At 25.4% G+C, this 19,680-nt stretch overlaps 8 non-coding genes across 8 annotated transcripts; 4 read left to right on the top strand and 4 right to left on the bottom strand.

The window, feature by feature from the left end:
* Positions 1 to 1,847: 1,847 nt before the first annotated feature.
* Trnaq-uug (transfer RNA glutamine (anticodon UUG)) lies at positions 1,848 to 1,919 on the bottom strand. The gene has a single exon. It is a non-coding gene; the product is annotated as a tRNA-Gln (tRNA).
* Positions 1,920 to 4,421: 2,502 nt separating this feature from the next.
* Trnae-cuc (transfer RNA glutamic acid (anticodon CUC)) lies at positions 4,422 to 4,493 on the bottom strand. The gene has a single exon. It is a non-coding gene; the product is annotated as a tRNA-Glu (tRNA).
* A 2,882-nt stretch (positions 4,494 to 7,375) lies between these two features.
* On the top strand, positions 7,376 to 7,447 carry Trnae-cuc (transfer RNA glutamic acid (anticodon CUC)). The gene has a single exon. It is a non-coding gene; the product is annotated as a tRNA-Glu (tRNA).
* A 1,071-nt stretch (positions 7,448 to 8,518) lies between these two features.
* Trnaq-uug (transfer RNA glutamine (anticodon UUG)) lies at positions 8,519 to 8,590 on the top strand. Its single transcript has one exon. It is a non-coding gene; the product is annotated as a tRNA-Gln (tRNA).
* A 2,975-nt stretch (positions 8,591 to 11,565) lies between these two features.
* LOC145830303 (small nucleolar RNA U3) lies at positions 11,566 to 11,762 on the top strand. Its single transcript, XR_014369641.1, has one exon. It is a non-coding gene; the product is annotated as a small nucleolar RNA U3 (small nucleolar RNA).
* A 1,555-nt stretch (positions 11,763 to 13,317) lies between these two features.
* On the top strand, positions 13,318 to 13,389 carry Trnaw-cca (transfer RNA tryptophan (anticodon CCA)). Its single transcript has one exon. It is a non-coding gene; the product is annotated as a tRNA-Trp (tRNA).
* Positions 13,390 to 13,825: 436 nt separating this feature from the next.
* On the bottom strand, positions 13,826 to 13,897 carry Trnaw-cca (transfer RNA tryptophan (anticodon CCA)). Its single transcript has one exon. It is a non-coding gene; the product is annotated as a tRNA-Trp (tRNA).
* Positions 13,898 to 17,814: 3,917 nt separating this feature from the next.
* On the bottom strand, positions 17,815 to 18,011 carry LOC145830301 (small nucleolar RNA U3). Its single transcript, XR_014369638.1, has one exon. It is a non-coding gene; the product is annotated as a small nucleolar RNA U3 (small nucleolar RNA).
* Positions 18,012 to 19,680: the final 1,669 nt, after the last annotated feature.

Genomic DNA, 19,680 nt, shown 5'->3' with positions numbered 1-19,680 from the left:
TTGTAAATAAAGAAGAAAAATTGAACTTTCTAAGCTTTCTATAAAATAAAGCAGCACAAAATATTTCTCTGTAAAACTCTGCATTAGTAACTTCCTGTTATTGTGTGAGTAAAGAAACATTTCCGAATAACAAAAAAAAAAATTGGTGATAATAAAATAAAAAAAGGGATTTTATTTTATTCGAAACTTTATAATTATTGCATTGAGAATTTTTTTTTGTATTAAAATCTTTTGTAATTACTTATTTATTTTAAGGACATATTTAAAAATTAATCGCATATTCTTTTATAAATGGCGTTACATCAGGGTCTTCAAAGCCGATTTTCAAAATTGCTCTCTTAATAGAAGAAATTTACTTGCCCCTCTTTATTAGACATCGCCCCATAGTTAGCTAATTACCTGTTTATATTTTGGTCCCTTATTAAATTAAGTACTGCCCTTAGTAGCCAAAATCGCTACTAAAGGGACAATAATGCCGACTTTTGGAAGCCCTACTTAAAACACTGACGTTGTAATTTTTTCTTCTATTAGTTTGAACGAGAGCAAAATAAAGAATATTAATTTTCAATTTTGTTTAGTTAAAGCTTGTGTTCATTATAAGTAAGAACATAGAAGTCTTTCAATTTTTCTAAGATATATAAAATCTTCAATTGTTTTTCGTAGTAAAAATCAGTTTTGTTTACAATACTTCAGATGCACTTTAACTTAAAAAAGTTTTTTTTCTGCACACTCAAAAGGTAACTTATTTTAATGAAACTTTAATTTTATATCTTAAATTTATTGAACTGTAGTTCTTTTACAAAAATGTTCACTTTAAATAAAAAGTTACCTAAGTTTAACAAAAACTATAGCTTACTTCGGGGATTTCCCAAAAAAATTTTCAAATAGCCCCCTTTAAATAAATTAAAAACGCTATGACTCCTTTCAATAACATTACTCAAAAATCTACCATCAAAAACACCTAAGACCTTTTTTTTGCTCTACCTCAACAACTCCAAAATATCTAGTTTAAGTTTCAAAATATGACCTCAAGTCCCCCTGTGGCTCCTTAAGCGCACATTAATAATTTTTAAAACAAAAAACATACAAATTGACTTGTTAACTTTTTCTTAAGTTTTTTTCTGTAAATATTATAGAAAAACTTTTTTACTTTTAAAAGCATGACGATTAAAGTCGTATTTTTCTTTTGGTACAACATCAAGTTCGGACCTTCACTATTTTCAGTTTAAACTTTTTTTAATTCAAATATTTTTTTAACGAAGTTATAAGTAATTAGCTTATTAAAAGTTATTTACGGTAAAAATGAACTCATTAAAAACCGAGTTCAAACTTAAGAATAAGTTGATTATGCCTCATACACTTATAAAATTAAGGTATTTTATAATAAATTTGTTTAACTTGAAATTTAATCTGTATTACAACATGCTATTTATTTAAGTCCATGATCGAAGCATTTATAAAGAAATTTATAAATTTATCCGCGAAATTTTTTAGCTGTAGAACTTTTTTCATTTTTGATTAGTATTGAACAAAGTAAGCAATAACTTTTACACAAAAATAGTACATAACTTTAAGTTATAACTTCTGAGATAAAATTAATATTATTTCGAAACAATTATCTAACATGTTTATGCAAAATCAAACAATAAAAGAAAAAATTAAAGGTGTAAACACAATAAAAGCATTAGTTATTTCAACACAATACTACATAATAAGTTTTGATTGCAACAAAAGCTAAAAAAAACTTTAAGTTCCAAACTCAAACTGTGCCAACATATTTAAAGACTAAAATTAAGGTACTGATATGAAAATGTTAGAAGTGATACAAAAACAAAAAATGATTAAAGAGGTCCCGCCGAGACTTGAACTCGGATTACTGGATTCAAAGTCCAGTGTGATAACCATTACACCACGGGACCACTTATTAGTTAAATGCTTATAACGTTTATGTACAAATACTTAATAGCTACTGTTGTATTTGATACACGTTTATTGGTAATACTGTGGGTTGTATTTGGCACTTATGTATTTTAGTATGCAATACTTACTTGCTTGTTAGCTTCATGCTGTCTTATTTAAACATTAAAGAGAAATAAACCTTGAAATTTTTAGGTATAAAAATGTAAAATTACGTCATAATTTTATCTTAAAGGGTAGGACTTTTTATGGGTAGTTTCAAATATTGGGTACTTTTAATTGCAGCAATTTTGCAATAAAAAGTACCCAATATTTTGATGATGTCATTAACTTTACTTTGGGTACTTTTGAAGCTTAAACTTTCTTAATAAAACAAAACTGCTGTCCAGGTCTATGACAAATTCACTTTGTCTATTTTTCTAAATATGAAAATAACTATATCTGAAATAAAACAATAGAAGGTAACTAAATATTTCCCTTTCTTAACAAAACTATAGAAAAATAATTTTAAACCTTGATATTTTTTGTGTAATTTACAATTTTAAATATAAGCACAAGTTAAGCTCTTGACTTAATAATTTTTTCTTTTATAGTTTATTGATGGCTTTAAGTTATTATATTTTATCAAAATTTAATTATTTTACATGTAGAAGTAGTTTAAAAATTACAGATTTTTAGGTGATTTTTGTTTTTACTACCAAATTTTTTCAATTTTTTTTATTTTACAAGTTCAAAGTTTTTCCAGTTTTTGTTTAAACTGTCAAGTTCCTGGATTCCAGGTGTGTTGGTAACCCTGCTCAAATTTTAAGGAAGTATTCCTTTCAATATTTATTAATAAAAAGAAAAAAGTAAAAAAGATGACACTTAAAACCTACTGTACTCTCCTATTTTAATGTTACATATCAAAAGTTTGTTTTGGTATAAAAAATTTGTATAAAGCTACTTGTAGTTTAGATTAAAATTTATAAAGTGACATCAACTTGTAATAAAAGTGATCTACACCCTTCCTGTACCCAAGGTGACTCCTAAAGTTTTTTTGAAATTTTATTAAATTTTTCTAAATTTAATATATTTTTTTAAATGCAAGTCTTAATTACTTTTCTAAAAAAAAAAAGTGATCAGAATTTCAAGTCATTCTAGGATTTTATACAACATTCCAAGATTTCCATAAGCATCTAGGTTTGATGGCCACCCTGTTAGCTTTATTTCAAACTAAAAAAGGTAGCTTTTATAGAAGTACATAACTTATGTACAACTAGTTCAAATTTTTCTATGACTGAAATTCATCAATAAACTATAAAAGAAAAATTTAATAAGTCAATAGCTTAATTTGTGCTTAAATTTAAAATTGTAAATTACACAAAAAATATCATGGTTTAAAATTATTTTTATATAGTTTTGTTAAGATAGGGAAATATTTAGTTACCTTCTATTGTTTTATTTCAGATATAGTTATTTTCATATTTAGAAAAATAAACAAAGTGAATTTGTCATAGGCCTGGACAGCAGTTTTGTTTTATTAAGAAAGTTTAAGCTTCAAAAGTACCCAAAGTAAAGTTAATGACATCATCAAAATATTGGGTACTTTTTATTACAAAATTGCTGCAATTAAAAGTACCCAATATTTAAAACTACCCATAAAAAGTCCTACCGGCACTTAAATCATTTAATTTCTTAAAAATGTATAGTTTTTTTTATGACGTTTTAAACAAACTTTTGATAAAAAAATATTTTTTAAAATTTGAAATAAGGCTAACTGTAATAATAGCTCGAAGTTTTAGTTTTTTATCTTATAATAGTCGAAAGTTGATCTGCATTTTATACAGAATAAAGAATGTTGAATACATGTTACTTAAGCTTAAATAAGCTTCTTTTGAAGCTAAACAAATAAAATAAAAACTAAGTTTGCATTGAGTATTTTAAACTTGCTTTACTTTTTATAAAATGCTTTTTTTTGTAGTTAGAAATCTCTTTAATATTTTATAAATTAAGAACTTTATAAACGTTAGTGTTGTGTAGTTAAACTGGTTTATAGCTTTATATATTCTTAAATATGAGGTTAACGAATATTAAGCTCAAATTAGTAATAAGTATTGACAAAATCCTTTATTTTTATGATTCTTTTTTTTAATTTATCTAAATTTATTAAATGAAAAATCAACTAAGGCAGACAATTCCTTTAAGTTTTTATTCCATAAGTTAAAACTAATGTACTTAATTGCATTAAATCCCAACAAGTTTTAAAAAGTTTTACACAAGAACTTTAATGATTAATCAAAATAATTATGTTTTGCTAGCATATAAGAAGAGGTATAACTATGCCCTCACTATAAAAATATTATACGTTATGCACTTCATTATTGTTTATACAATTGCATGTTGTAGGTATTATTACGATGTGCTTGTACGATGTTAATCTAATTATAAGTATACTTGCAAAATAATATCTGTATAAAGTCTTAAGTTATATGGTACTTAAATGATAGTTTTAAAAATAAAAAAAGTTCCCAGACCGGGAATCGAACCCGGGCCGCGTGGGTGAGAGCCACGAATCCTAACCACTAGACCACCTGGGAGGACGGTGAGAGGCAAAAATGTAGATATATATACTTGTATGCGTAACAGTCTTATGTTGTGCGTATAAGCATTAGAGTAAGCGCAAGTGTTTTTATTTCTTGATTGTTGCAAAAGCTTTCAACAAAAGTGTTAAGTTTGTATAACATTTGATAGTCAACATTTAAAGTTTGTAGGTTAAATTGTTTTAAACTTTTATAAACTCATAAACTTTCTTTAAATTGTAAGCTCCAACAGACACATCTATATATTTATAACGTTCATTAAACTTAAACTAAACTAAATACTTTGCTATAAATTTTAATGTGACACTAAAATATAAGTTATATAAACAAATTTTTCAGTTATATTTCTATCAAGTATAATATACAAATTGGTTTTACTATACAAATTTGTGTTATTAGATAATTTTCTTTTTATTATTGAAAGAAAGTTTTGAAATAATAAATTTTGTCTAACTAAACCATCACTGCAAAATAGTTTATAAAGAAAAATTTATTTAACAAAATTCACATATGTAGAGTATTTTTTATTGTTTAAAAAATAGTATTAATTCTGTAATAAAATAAATAATTTTTAAACAATAAAAAATAGTATTAATTCTGTAATAAAATAAAAACCTACAAAGAAATAAAAAAACCTAAAGAGTTTATCATTTTAATAACTAGCAATGGATTTTTTTTTTTAACAGGTTTTACTGTATAAACAGTCATAAACAATTAAAACATTATTAATCACGCTTGTATACTAAAAAAAAGTCATAAACAAAAGTAACAAATCTTAAGTGTTACTATTTAAGCTTTTTTTCCTAGCTACATTGTGCTACAACTGATTTTACTTGATGAATTTTGCAGAATAACAGTTTCATTTCCATCGTTTTTCTTATAAAATTACTAAATAGGAAATGGGTCAAGAAAGTACGGGCGTCACTTTAGCACAAAATGACACTTTAGCACGGAATGACACTTAACCACAGGGTGACACTTTAGTCTAGAGTGACACTTTAGCACGGGTCGACACTTTAGCACGGCGTCTTTTTAGCATAGACTGACAGTCTTTTTTATGCTTACATAATGTTTTTTACTGTTATGTTTAAATTCTATAATAAATTATGCAACATGTAAACTTAAACTTAACAAGCATTAAATAAGTTGAAGCTTTAACTAAAACTTCGTGTTTATATTTAAAATACTACTAGTTATTTTAAAGCAAATATCAACTTTTTTATAATAATATATAAGTAAATTTACAAATTCTACTAACTCATTTTGCCAAAACTTTATGTTTAATGAAGGTATTTTCAAACTTTTAATTAAACATTTTCGGTATAAAAGTGTTTGTATAAACCTTGCAACATATAAGAGCTTAAGGTTTTTTATAACATTTTTGATAAGTTTGAATTGATTTTAGTAAGGTTAGATTTGAAGCGTAAATTTTAAATAAAAGGTGTAAAACATAAATATTAATAAATACTGATAAATAAAATGCCTTTGTTTTTTAAAGCTCCGATAACTTAATAGACTATTAAAAGTTTACTTAGTCCATTTTTAAAATACATATAGGTTTGAATATCGCAATACAAAAAGCTGTTAAGTTCATTCTATTTCTACATCTACGTGTGTCGCAACTTTTTAATACGTATGAATGTGTTATAAGATTTATATATAGACTACTACTAAGGTAAGTAAACTTAAATCACAATTTTTTCTATTTATTTACCTTTTTCAACCTTTTAGAATTTTAAGAAATAGCAAAATTTAAAGTTTTACTAGTAAAAGTGTTTTTTATTGTTTTAAGACGATTAAAAAACACTTTTATTTTGAGCACGTGTTCAAAAAAAACTTTAAATTTTGTTAAATTTATTTTGATAGTAATTTAATTAATATAAGAGAATTTTCGTTTTATATAAATAAAACACAGTTTTTTTTTAATTACAATAAAACTTTTGTAGTAAAGATGATCTTGAGGACTAAAAAAAGCATTTTATATATTTGCTTAAAAAATTTTTTAAAGTATTTTAAAAATAGTATGTATACATGTTACATAGTTAAAAAAAATCAACTACAACAAATTATTTTAAACAGTAGTTTAAATATCAATTAAGTATTTATCAATTGATATATTTTTAACTAATAATTAGTTAAGTATGAATTAAATAGTCAAATACTTTATGATTTTTTTTAAAAACAATGTTTCACTCAAAAAAAAGAGATTATAGTTATTAATCCAGTATGTACTAGTAAAGCAAAAATTAAAATTCTTTAGCTAGTTATTAAAATGATAAACTCTTTAGGTTTTTTTATTTCTTTGTAGGTTTTTATTTTATTACAGAATTAATACTATTTTTTAAACAATAAAAAATACTCTACATATGTGAATTTTGTTAAATAAATTTTTCTTTATAAACTATTTTGCAGTGATGGTTTAGTTAGACAAAATTTATTATTTCAAAACTTTCTTTCAATAATAAAAAGAAAATTATCTAATAACACAAATTTGTATAGTAAAACCAATTTGTATATTATACTTGATAGAAATATAACTGAAAAATTTGTTTATATAACTTATATTTTAGTGTCACATTAAAATTTATAGCAAAGTATTTAGTTTAGTTTAAGTTTAATGAACGTTATAAATATATAGATGTGTCTGTTGGAGCTTACAATTTAAAGAAAGTTTATGAGTTTATAAAAGTTTAAAACAATTTAACCAACAAACTTTAAATGTTGACTATCAAATGTTATACAAACTTAACACTTTTGTTGAAAGCTTTTGCAACAATCAAGAAATAAAAACACTTGCGCTTACTCTAATGCTTATACGCACAACATAAGACTGTTACGCATACAAGTATATATATCTACATTTTTGCCTCTCACCGTCCTCCCAGGTGGTCTAGTGGTTAGGATTCGTGGCTCTCACCCACGCGGCCCGGGTTCGATTCCCGGTCTGGGAACTTTTTTTATTTTTAAAACTATCATTTAAGTACCATATAACTTAAGACTTTATACAGATATTATTTTGCAAGTATACTTATAATTAGATTAACATCGTACAAGCACATCGTAATAATACCTACAACATGCAACTGCATAAACAATAATGAAGTGCATAACGTATAATATTTTTATAGTGAGGGCATAGTTATACCTCTTCTTATATGCTAGCAAAACATAATTATTTTGATTAATCATTAAAGTTCTTGTGTAAAACTTTTTAAAACTTGTTGGGATTTAATGCAATTAAGTACATTAGTTTTAACTTATGGAATAAAAACTTAAAGGAATTGTCTGCCTTAGTTGATTTTTCATTTAATAAATTTAGATAAATAAAAAAAAAATTCATAAAAATAAAGGATTTTGTCAACACTTATTACTAATTTGAGCTTAATTTTCGTAAACTTACATACTTAAGAATATATAAAGCTATAGACCAGTTTAACTACACAACACTAACGTTTACAAAATTCTTAATTTATAAAATATTAAAGAGATTTTTAACCACAAAAAATAAATTTTATAAAAAGTATAGCAAGTTTAAAATACTCAATGCAAACTTAGTTTTTATTTGTTTAGCTTCAAAAAAAGCTTATTCAAGCTTAAGTAACATATATTCAACATTCTTTATTCTGTATAAAATGCAGATCAACTTTCGATTATTATAAGATAAAAAACTAAAACTTCGAGCTATTATTACGTTAGCCTTATTTCAAATTAAAAAAAAAAATTTTATCAAAAGTTTGTTTAAAACATCATAAAAATAAACTATACATTTTTAAGAAATAAACTGATTTAAGTGCAGATAAAATTATGACGTACTTTTACATTTTAACACCTAAAAATTTCAAGGTTTATTTCTCTTTAATGTTTAAATAAGACAGCTTGTAGCTAACAAGTAAGTAAATATTGCATACTAAAATACATAAGTGCCAAATATAAGCCACATTATTACTAATAAACGTGTGTCAAACACAACAGTAGCTATTAAGTATTTGTATATAAACGCTATAAGCATTTAACTAATAAGTGGTCCCGTGGTGTAATGGTTATCACACTGGACTTTGAATCCAGTAATCCGAGTTCAAGTCTCGGCGGGACCTCTTTAATCATTTTTTGTTTTTGTATCACTTCAAACATTTTCATATCAGTACCTTAATTTTAGTTTTAAAATCTGTTGGCACAGTTTAAGTTTGGAACTTAAACGTTGTTTTTTTAGCTTTTGTTGCAATCAAAACTTATCATGTAGTTAATACTTGTAGAAATAACTAATGCGTTTATTGTGTTTACACCTTTAAATTTTTCTTTTATTGTTAGATTTTGCATAAACGTGTTAGATAATTGTTTCGAAATATTAATTTTTTATATCTTAGAAATTATAACTTATAGTTATGTACTATTTTTGTGTAAAAGTTATTGCTTACTTTCTTCAACACTAATCAAAAGTGAAAAAAGTTCTACAGCTAAACTATTTCGCGGATAAATTTATTAATTTCTTTATAAATGCTTCGATCATGAGCTAAAACAAATAGCATGTTAAACAAATGTATTATAAAATACTTTTATTTTATAAGTATATGAAGTATAACCAACTTATTCTTAAGTTTGAACTCAGTTTTTAATGAATTCATTATTACCGTTAATAATTTTAATGATATAATTACTTATAATTTCTTTGAAAAAAACTATTTGAATTAAAAAAAGTTTAAACTGAAAATAGTTAAGTGCCAAACTTGATGTTGTACCAAAAGAAAAATACGGCTTTAACCGTCAAGCTTTTAAAAGTAAAAAAGTTTCGCTATAATATTTACAGAAAAAAAACTTTAAATAAATTAACAATTCGGTTTGTATGCTTTTTGTTTTGAAAAGTATTAATGTGCATTTAGAAGCCACAGGGAGGCCATGAGGTCATAATTTGAAACTCACATTAGGTGTTCTGGAGTTGTTGATGAAGAGCAAAAAAAAAGTTCTATGTGTTTTTAATGGTAGTTTTTTGAGTAATGTTGTTGAAAGGGGTCATAGCTTTTTTAATTTCTTTAAAGGGGGCTATTTGAATTTTTTTTTGGGAAATCCCCGAAGTAAGCTAATTTTTTTGTTAAACTTAGGTAACTTTTTATTTAAAGGGAACATTTTTGTAAAAATACTACAGTACAACAAATTTAAGATACGAAATTAAAACTTACCTTCTGAGTGTGCAGAAAAGTATTTTTTATTTAAAAGTATTTTAATTAAAGTATATTTGAAGTATTAAATAACGAAAAACAATTGTAGTTTGTTTAGATTTTAGAAGTATTGAAAGACACCCATGTACTTACTTACAATGAACACAAGCTTTAATTAAACAAAATTGAAAGTCAATATTCTTAAAGTTTAATATATTTTTGCTCTCGTTCAAATTAATAGAAGAAAAAATTACAACGTCAGTGTTTTAAGTAGGGCTTCCAAAAGTCGGCATTATTGTCCCTTTAGTAGCGATTTTGGCTATTAAGGGCAGTATTTAATTTATTAAGGGACCAAAATGTAAACAAGTAATTAGCTACTTATGGGGCAATTTCTAAGAAAGAGAGGCAACTTAGCTTCTTCTATTTAGAGAGCAATTATGAAAATCAGCTTAGAAGACCCTGATGTAAAGCCATTTATAAAAGAATATTCGATTAATTTTTAAATATGTCCTTAAAATAAATAAGTAATTACAAAATATTGTAAAACAAAAAAAAAAAAGAATGCCTCTCAAAGCAATACTTATAAAATTTCGAATAAAATTAAATACTTATTTTCATTTTATTATCACCAATTTTTTATTTGTTATTTGGAAATGTTTCTTTACTCACACAATAACAGAAAATTATATTTATATGCAAAGAAATATTTTTAGGCTGTTTTATTTTATAGGAAGCATAGAAAATTAACCTTTTCTTGTTTGTTTAAAAGTACCTTACAATTTAAGAAGGTAAGTTTCTGTTAATAATTCATTAATACTAGTTGTATGCTATTAATGACAACTTTGCTAGAGTTCAAACTTTATTTTTATAAACTTTTTTGAAAGAATCATTTTAGTTACTCTATACTAAACAAATGCTTACGAAAGGCTACTTCAAAACATATTTCTCAATCAGTTATTCATATTCTCAAATTATGTTTTTGACTTATATTAACACTTTTTGAAATTCTTAACTTGTTTACAATAAGTTTTAAAAAATCGTTAAGGGAAAGTTAAAAACGTTTAAAGTAATTAAATTTCAAAAGAGTAAAAATTTTTATCACTTAAGTGTTTTGTTTCTTAACCAAATAAATTGTTTTTTATCAACAAAGATTGGTATAGGCAAGTAATAAAAGTTCAAATAAAAAGAACCTATTTATACCATTTTTTATTACGACTCAAACAAACTTTAATTAGTGTAGTAAAAAATAATGTGGGAGTAAAGTTTAAATAGTGTGTACAAAGTAAAGTGAAAATTAAATATTTATCTAATCATTCATCCAGTTTAATAAAGTATACAAAATGGTTTTTACTTCGTTTTTAATTTTGTTTATTTTTGATATTAGTTTTAAGTTGCCAAGATGTTCAGTCATCAAGGTTAAGGTTTCAAAGTATATTAAAAAAATTAGAAAAATGTTAATAAACTCAGTTTTTCAGGCCTACCTTTATTGTATATACCTATATAGTTAGTAAAAAAATTTAACTGATACATTTTGTATGCAAATTACATACTTTAGTATTGCACAAAATTTTGTTTTCGACTATGTATAGTTACTTTACTGTCACTTTAATAAGTTATAACATTATTTCACAAACTGTTTGCCTCTATAAAAAAGTAATTGCATAAAAAATTATTGAATGAAGGTGCTTCATTTATTTATTTGTTTTTGAATTTAGATTATAATTGTACAATAATATTATGTTAGTAACAGCAGCCTAAAAATAAAGCTTAATATAAGGTTCAGATCATTATGCAGCACAAATTTCTCTTACTATTACATCACAACAAAGCTCTATCATATTATGACGTCATAACAAAACCCACAAACAGTAGCTTTCTCACCTTATTTAAATTCAAGCGCTGAATGCTTCTCATTCAAGATCATACTTTTAGGGATCATTTCTAAAGTGTGTGTCTCACGAACGTTATTTAACAATGACGGTCAACCTCTCACGATGATGAATTGTGGAGGGGTTCTCTGAGCAGGAAAATGACTTCAGCTTGCTGGACGTCGTAATGACTGTTCCGCTATTGTCAAGGCAACAGCGGAGGGGAATCTTTCTTTCTGAGTGATGAATCAATAAACAAGCCTTGAGGGGCTTTTCTTTACCAGAATGTTCATTAATCCATATTGAATGTATGCGTTCTTTTTGTATCGAAAATTTAAACTACAGTAACCTTTTTCGCTTATTTACGCACATTGTGTTCACAGAAAAAGTGCGTAAAGATATGAGATATCGTAAAGATACGAGAGGTACTAAACATACTTACTATAATGGCTGTTTTTTTAATATTGCTTCTAGTTAAAAGCAGACTTGGGACTTTCCACTTTTAACAATTTGTTAACTTTATTTATGAATATGAAAACAAAAGATAAAACTATACATATTTAAAAAAAAAGGTTTTAAATTCATTTAAAATAATAATTGTTGAAAGGTTCTACTAATTCTAATAATAAGTAGATTTTACTTCATCTTTATTTATATGTTACTTATTTGTATTCATTATTACATTTATATTCCATACTACTTAGCAAATTCAATTTATAATTAAGGATTTACTACAATAAAGAAATGGTGAGGTTTCTATATTAAAATTTGTTTCTATAGTCCTTTATAAAAATATGCTTTTGGTGCTGTAATGAGTTTCTTCTTTTGAAAAAAATACATAAAATATAAGAAAATTATTTAATAAAAATTGTTTATGTTACTAAAACGTTTTTTAATTTGACCTTTTCCCACATAAAGATAAACTTGTCTTGCATTGTATTAAAGATATATTAAGTAAATGATTATCAATAAGTCAAAGAACATAAGTTTACAAAGTCTAAAGATATAGAGAGGTGAGGTGGCATTTAAAAGCATGTTTTGAATTGTAAATAAACCTATTTTGTACAATATCAAAAAATAAATTTTTTGCTTTTTGAATTTTTTAGAATTTTAAAAGGCGTAACTAAACGAGAGTGCGTAACGTCACGAGTGCGTAAAGATGTGAGAGGTTAATGTAACTAATTTTTAGGTAATAAAACAAGTCTTTCAAAGATAATTAATAAAATAACTGAAATAAAAACAAACAGATTTATTTATCAACTACTTGTTATAAGTTTAATAACTTTTTTAGAAACAATACTTAAGTAAGATTTTCTTATTCAATTAGCTGAAATACAAATTTTTTATTTATGTAAAAATTGAGTAACGACTTTAAAGCTGACAAATTAAGCAAAAAAAGATACAATATACAACAAAATTTATTTTGTTGAAACCTTTACAATCATTGATTTTTTTTGTAATTTCCTTTCTAATTCATAAAGCAAAAAAATAAAAACTCATTAAATTTATGTCATATCTAATTTTTGTTGTTTACAGGTCTATAGAGAAATTCAAATGTAATACAGTTATTTTAATACAATATCTCTAATAAGTAAATGCGGTATGTACTAATGAACATATTACTAAATTAGTTTCAAAAGAAAGGTTTCAAAACACTATAAACAATAATGGTTGTATAATAAATTCAAAGTTACAGCTACTAAAATAAACAACATCAAGTGATATAGCGACTTTAGGCTTGCATTGTTACGTCATAATTGCTAGCATGTATATTATGCGTACAACTTCGTATTCCTCTAAGGCCTCGTGGCGCAACGGTAGCGCGTCTGACTCCAGATCAGAAGGTTGCGTGATCAAATCACGTCCGGGTCATTGTTTTATTAATATGAAGTAATAAATTTTTAAAAGCTTCTTTAATCGGTGCATTATTGATGATTAGTTTTAAACTTTTTTTTTGCATCTAACTTTATTTAACTCATCACTCACGTTACGAAATCTATTTCATTAAAAACTGTTGTTCGCTCTTAGAAAAAAAAAGTTGCTGTAAAGTTTAATATAATAAATTATTATACTGTAATATAATTTTAAAAGCTTTTTTAACCGGTGCATTATTGATGATTAGTTTTAAACTTTACAGCAATATTTTTTTTTCTAAGAGCGAACAACAGTTTTTTATGAAATAGATTTCGTAACGTGAGTGATGAGTTAGATAAAGTTAGATGCAAAAAAAAAAGTTTAAAACTTATCATCAATAATGCACCGATTAAACAAGCTTTTAAAAATTTATTACAGTGTAATAATAAAAAAGTGACCCGGACGTGATTTGAACACGCAACCTTCTGATCTGGAGTCAGACGCGCTACCGTTGCGCCACCAGGCCTTAGAGCAGGGGTCGGCAGGCAGTTGGAGGTCGCGGGCCAAATTTAAAGTTTCCAAAGTCTTCGCGGGCCGCAGTTTTAGTTTTAGTGACTTTTGAACAATCTTTTGGTTTTAGTTTTAGTCACACCACAGAAAAGTTTACTTTTATTTACTTTATTTTTTTAAATGACTTTTAGCTATACCTAGAATGCATATTTAAATTAATATTTATTAGAATAGAATTTACATTGACTAATATACTAAAGTGTTAATAAACTATGTACTTTCATAAGCACTTAATAAGTTTAACTTAATACTTTTGTAATTTTACTTACAACCTAACTCTCTATAAAAAACAAACTTGAAAGACAATTTATGGGTTACTTTTTTACATTTGTTATCTTATCAACCCTTTTTTCATATTTCTAAGAATATTTACTACAAAAAAAAAACTGCGTGTTAAATAGTTTACATTCATTAAAAAATTTAGTATATAGTTAACTTAATAAAATTATTACCTGTTTGTATTCCAGAAAACAAGAACAAATTCTTTAACATAATTAATTCTCGAATACTTTAATAAAATATCTTATTAGTAATTAGTCTTTTACATGGTTGCCACATAAAAAGCAAAAATATCTGAGTTGTATCAAACCAGCCTAAGTTTATAAAAAGTTGAAAAGCTAATAAATAGTTGTTAATCAAGCTTTAATACCTAGTTAAAATATCATCATTATCAAAAAGTGTAAGAAAACATGAAAAAATTACAAATAGTAAATTACTCTACAGTCATAAAAACTATTCTGAGAATTAAAAGATTTCTTTAAAGTTTTTGAAATAAACGTTTCACACACACCTGAGCTTTCAAGATTTTAAAATGGCCTGTTTGTGTAGCTACCCAGATAAAATAAAGTTCACAACATAAAGACATAACTAAGGTTATTAACAGTAAATAAATTACATGCCAAAAAATATAAGTTAGCTGGAATGGAAAATTAAGTTTCTTAAAAAAATTTAACAAAAGTATAAAACTTTATTAAGTAATTAATTATTGCAATTCTTTATCCGCAATAAGAATATTCTATTATAATAGTAATTGTAAAATATAAGACGAGCTACAAAAAAAACCGTTAGTTAGGAGTTATTGCGAGAAACGATAAAAAAACAAATCACCAAAGTCAGTTCCAACAAAGCACATGATTATCTTCAGTAACTACAGAATGATCAGAAAAAAATTGTTAAGGCAAGTTACAAAGTAGAAAGATTTATTACTTAAAATGAGATACCGTTATAGTTGAAAACTTTTTAAAAGAATTTATGTTGGCGGTAATAAAAAACTTTTGTTTATTTCTTCAATGACAACAATAAGTCGTGTTTAGGAAATGCATTAAGGTTATAAAGTCGCATAAATCAAATTAGGACTTGAATCAATCTGTTAACATGAGAGCACTGATAGAAAAACTATTGCTCATCTGAGAATTTTCATTAGAGATGTTTTTACTAACTTTGACATTTTAGTAGAATTTCTTGGTTTAGGTCTAACGCGAAGCACAACAATCGGTGTAATTTTACAAGTAAAGGTGCAATGTACCAATACAAGGTTTTTGGAAGTACAACTCCTTCTTTTATTTTTAGAATAAAGTTTAAAAAAACGTTTTAAAAACTATATTAATATTAAAAAATACTTTTAAGCTACTTTAATATATTTTTTAATTTATTAAAAAATGTTTGTTTGCTAAATTTTTTTGTTAAAAATTGAAATTTAATTATTTTACATGTAAAATTTGTTTGAAATTCCAGGTTTTTTCAAAATTTTTTAAATTCAAGTTTTTTTCCAGTATTTTTAAGCATAAATTTTCAAATTCAAAGCTTTTCCGGGATTCAAGTCGTTTGTCAACACTGATTGTTCACACTTAAATGTAAATAATATTTTGAATTATAACAACTGCAAGACTTAAAATTTAACATATATTATAAATCAAACTAACACTGTGGATTGAGCAAAACATACATCATAAGTTTAATTAGCCACTCTTTTAAGCAAAAAAGCCAGCCTGAGTCAACAAAAACATTCCAGATATTTTTGTATACAAAAAGCAATTCTAGTCAAAAACTTTTAAAAATGACTTAGTCGGCCTGAGATTTGAAATCTTTAAATAGTTATAGTCTGACTATGTGGCAATGTTTAGTTGTTTATTTGCTTGAATTTGAACTATTTTGACTAACAATGTACACATTTAATAAATTTACCATCCCTAAATCTAGTTTATATTAAATAGGTAGCTCTAAAAACAGCTATTGTGTGTATTGATATGCAAGGCATAAAAATTAATTTAGTTTGACAAATGAAAATGTATAACTAACAAAAACTATATGAACTTATGTTATATATATTGTTTTAAAATATGTCTGTACAAATTTAGATATTACATGTAGAAACAACAATGTTAGAAAATTATGCATAAACTAAACTTAAAGTAGCTAAAGTATTAAATAAAAAGTGATTTAAAATATGAGCATCTTTTTAAATTCGGTTACATAGAAATTAATTTTGAGTGCAAAGAAAACTTCTAAAAAATTAAAATTTGTCAAAACAATAATCAAATAAACCTTATTTTTTATTACTATGTTATTTTAAATGTTTTTAGACTAAAATATAACGTTTACAAATATAAAATCTATAAAAGAAACTTAGGTATAAAAAATATTGGAAAAAAAATATCTTAGCTATAAAGAAATGACACTTTAGTTAATTGCTGTGCATTACTTTTGTACAAAATGAAAAATATTTGCATTTAGTTTATTTAATAAATTGGTATTAAATAACTAACTTATTAAATTCAAGCACTCTTTACACTCTTTTTTCAGATAATTACTTGCTGTTGTAAAAAAGAAGTTATTATGAAACTGAGAAAAATATCCTGTTAGAATGCTAATCTGTCTTTTTCACATTTTTAAACTAAAGCGGTATTTTCTTCTTATTATTTTAAAATGTTATACAGAGACTTAAAACCAAACTAATCAAATTAGATCGAATTAACAAAAAAATTAATTTGAAATATATCTTTGCTCAGCGGGCCACATTTACATGCTCGCGGGCCACAAAATTTTCTTTCGCGGGCCGCATTCCATTCAAAAAAATATCGTACTCGCGGGCCGCAGATTTACCCTTCGCGGGCCGCAATTGGCCCGCGGGCCGCAGTTTGCCGACCCCTGCCTTAGAGGAATTCGAAGTTGTACGCATAATATACATGCTAGCAATTATGACGTAACAATGCAAGCCTAAAGTCGCTATATCTATTGATGTTGTTTATTTTAGTAGCTGTAACTTTGAATTTATTATACAACCATTATTGTTTATAGTGTTTTGAAACCTTTTTTTTGAAACTAATTTAGTAATATGTTCATTAGAAAATACCGCATTTACTTATTAGAGATATTGTATTAAAATAACTGTATTACATTTGAATTTCTCTATAGACCTGTAAACAACAAAAATTATATATGACATAAATTTAATGAGCTTTTATTTTTTTGCTTTATGAATTAGAAAGGAAATTACAAAAAAAAATCAATGATTGTAAAGGTTTCAACAAAACAAATGTTGTTGTATACTGTATCTTTTTTTTGCTTAATTTGTCAGCTTTCAAGTCGTTACTCAATTTTTACATAAATAAAAAATTTGTATTTCAGCTAATTGAATAAGAGAATCTTACTCAAGTATTGTTTCTAAAAAAGTTATTAAACTTATAACAAATAGTTGATACTTAAATCCGTTTGTTTTTATTTCAGTTATTTTATTACTTATCTTTAAAAGACTTGTTTTATTACTTAAAAATTAGTTAGATTAAATTTTCGATACAAAAAGACAGATACACTCAATATAGATTAATAAACATTCTGGTAAAGAAAAGCCCCTCAAGGCTTGTTTATTGATTCATCACTCAGAAAGAAAGATTCCCCTCCGCTGTTGCCTTGACAATAGCGGAACAGTCATCACGACGTCCAGCAAGCTGAAGTCATTTTCCTGCTCAGAGAACCCCTCCACAATTCATCATCGTGAGAGGTTGACCGTCATTGTTAAATAACGTTCGTGAGACACACACTTTAGAAATGATCCCTAAAAGTATGATCTTGATTACAATGCAATCAGCGTTTCAATATACATGAAGTGAGAAAGCTACTGTTTGTGGGTTTTGTTATGACGTCATAATAAGATAGAGCTTTGTTGTGATGTAATAATATGAGAAATTTGTGCTGCATAATGATCTAAACCTTATATTAAGCTTTATTTTTAGGCTGCTGTTACTAACATAATATTATTGTACAATTATAATCTAAATTCAAAAACAAATAACTAAATGAAGCACCTTGATTCAATAACTTTTTATGCAATTACTTTTTATAGAGGCAAACAGTTTGTGAAATAATGTTTTAACTTATTAAAGTGACGGTAAAGTAACTATACATAGTCGAAAACAAAATTTTGTGCAATACTAAAGTATTTAATTTGCATACAAAATGTATCAGTTAATTTTTTTTACTAACTATATAGGTATATACAATAAAGGTAGGCCTGAAAAACTGAGTTTATTAACATTTTTCTAATTTTTTTAATATACTTTGAAACCTTAACCTTGATGACTGAACATCTTGGCAACTTAAAACTAATATCAAAAATATGCAAAATTTAAAACAAAGTATAAACCATTTTGTATTTTCTATCAAACTGGATGAATGGTTAGATAAATATCTATTTTTAAGTCAACTTTGTACACACTATTTAACATTTAACCCCTACACATTTTTCTCCTGCACTAATTAAAATTGTTTAAGTCGTAATTAAAAATGATATAAATTGGTAATTTTTATTTGACATTTTTTACTTGCCTATACCAATCTTTGTTGATAAAAGAACAAGTTTATTTGGTTAACAAACAAAACTAGTTCAAAACTAGTTGGTTAACAAAAAAAAAGTGATAAATAATTTACTATTTAAATAAGAGAAAAAAGTATGATTTACGCTTTCGAGTTCAAAAAGTTTTTTTTTAAGTTTTTATGACTCCGTTTACTCTTTATAAATGTTTCATCTAAAGCGTACTAGATTTCTAAAGTGTATGTTCGAACATAAAAATGTGTACACATAAACATACCAAACATGTAACAGTTTATAGGAAAAAAATATGACGAAACGTTTTTACACCTGTAAAACTTAATTTACCCAGACATTCATATGAAAAATTAAAACTGTTATGTTTAAACTAAATTTACCTATGTATCATTTGGAAAAAGTAAAACTGTTATTTTATTGCATGCTTGTGACTCTAAATAAAGTTTTAAGACGTAAAACTTTTCGAAATATTTAAAACTAATGAAAAATAAAAGCTGTTCTGCATTAATTTTAAAACAGTGTTCATGTTGTTGAAAAAAAATTAAAATCAAGGTATGATTTTATATTTTATTAAACAAAAATTTTCGGTCTATTAAATTAGAACATTACATTTTTCAGTCTATTTATTTAAAATATTACATAGTGTCTGAGACTACTTCCTGGTTCGGGTACTTCTGTAAATAATAAAATATCGGATAAGTTTTATAAATAACAAAGACTAAATATTTATTGTTCTAACTTTTCACATTTGTTACCTATACCCTAACAGTTATTTGTTGTTTGTTGTAACCAAGTTATCACGTTTTAAAGTAGATAATAGATGCCAAAGAAATTAAGTTAACAATTTGAATTTCTTTGTTAACAAGTGTGTTTTTAAGTTACCTATTGTAAGTAGTTGTTTAAGTTTTACTAAC

This window comes from Thalia democratica, chromosome 2 (assembly GCF_965202585.1).
Source record: "Thalia democratica chromosome 2, ktThaDemo2.hap1.1, whole genome shotgun sequence".
NCBI classification, from domain to species: domain Eukaryota; kingdom Metazoa; phylum Chordata; class Thaliacea; order Salpida; family Salpidae; genus Thalia; species Thalia democratica.
Note: the sequence above shows the minus strand (reverse complement) of the source record. Positions and strands in the feature narration are given on the sequence as shown.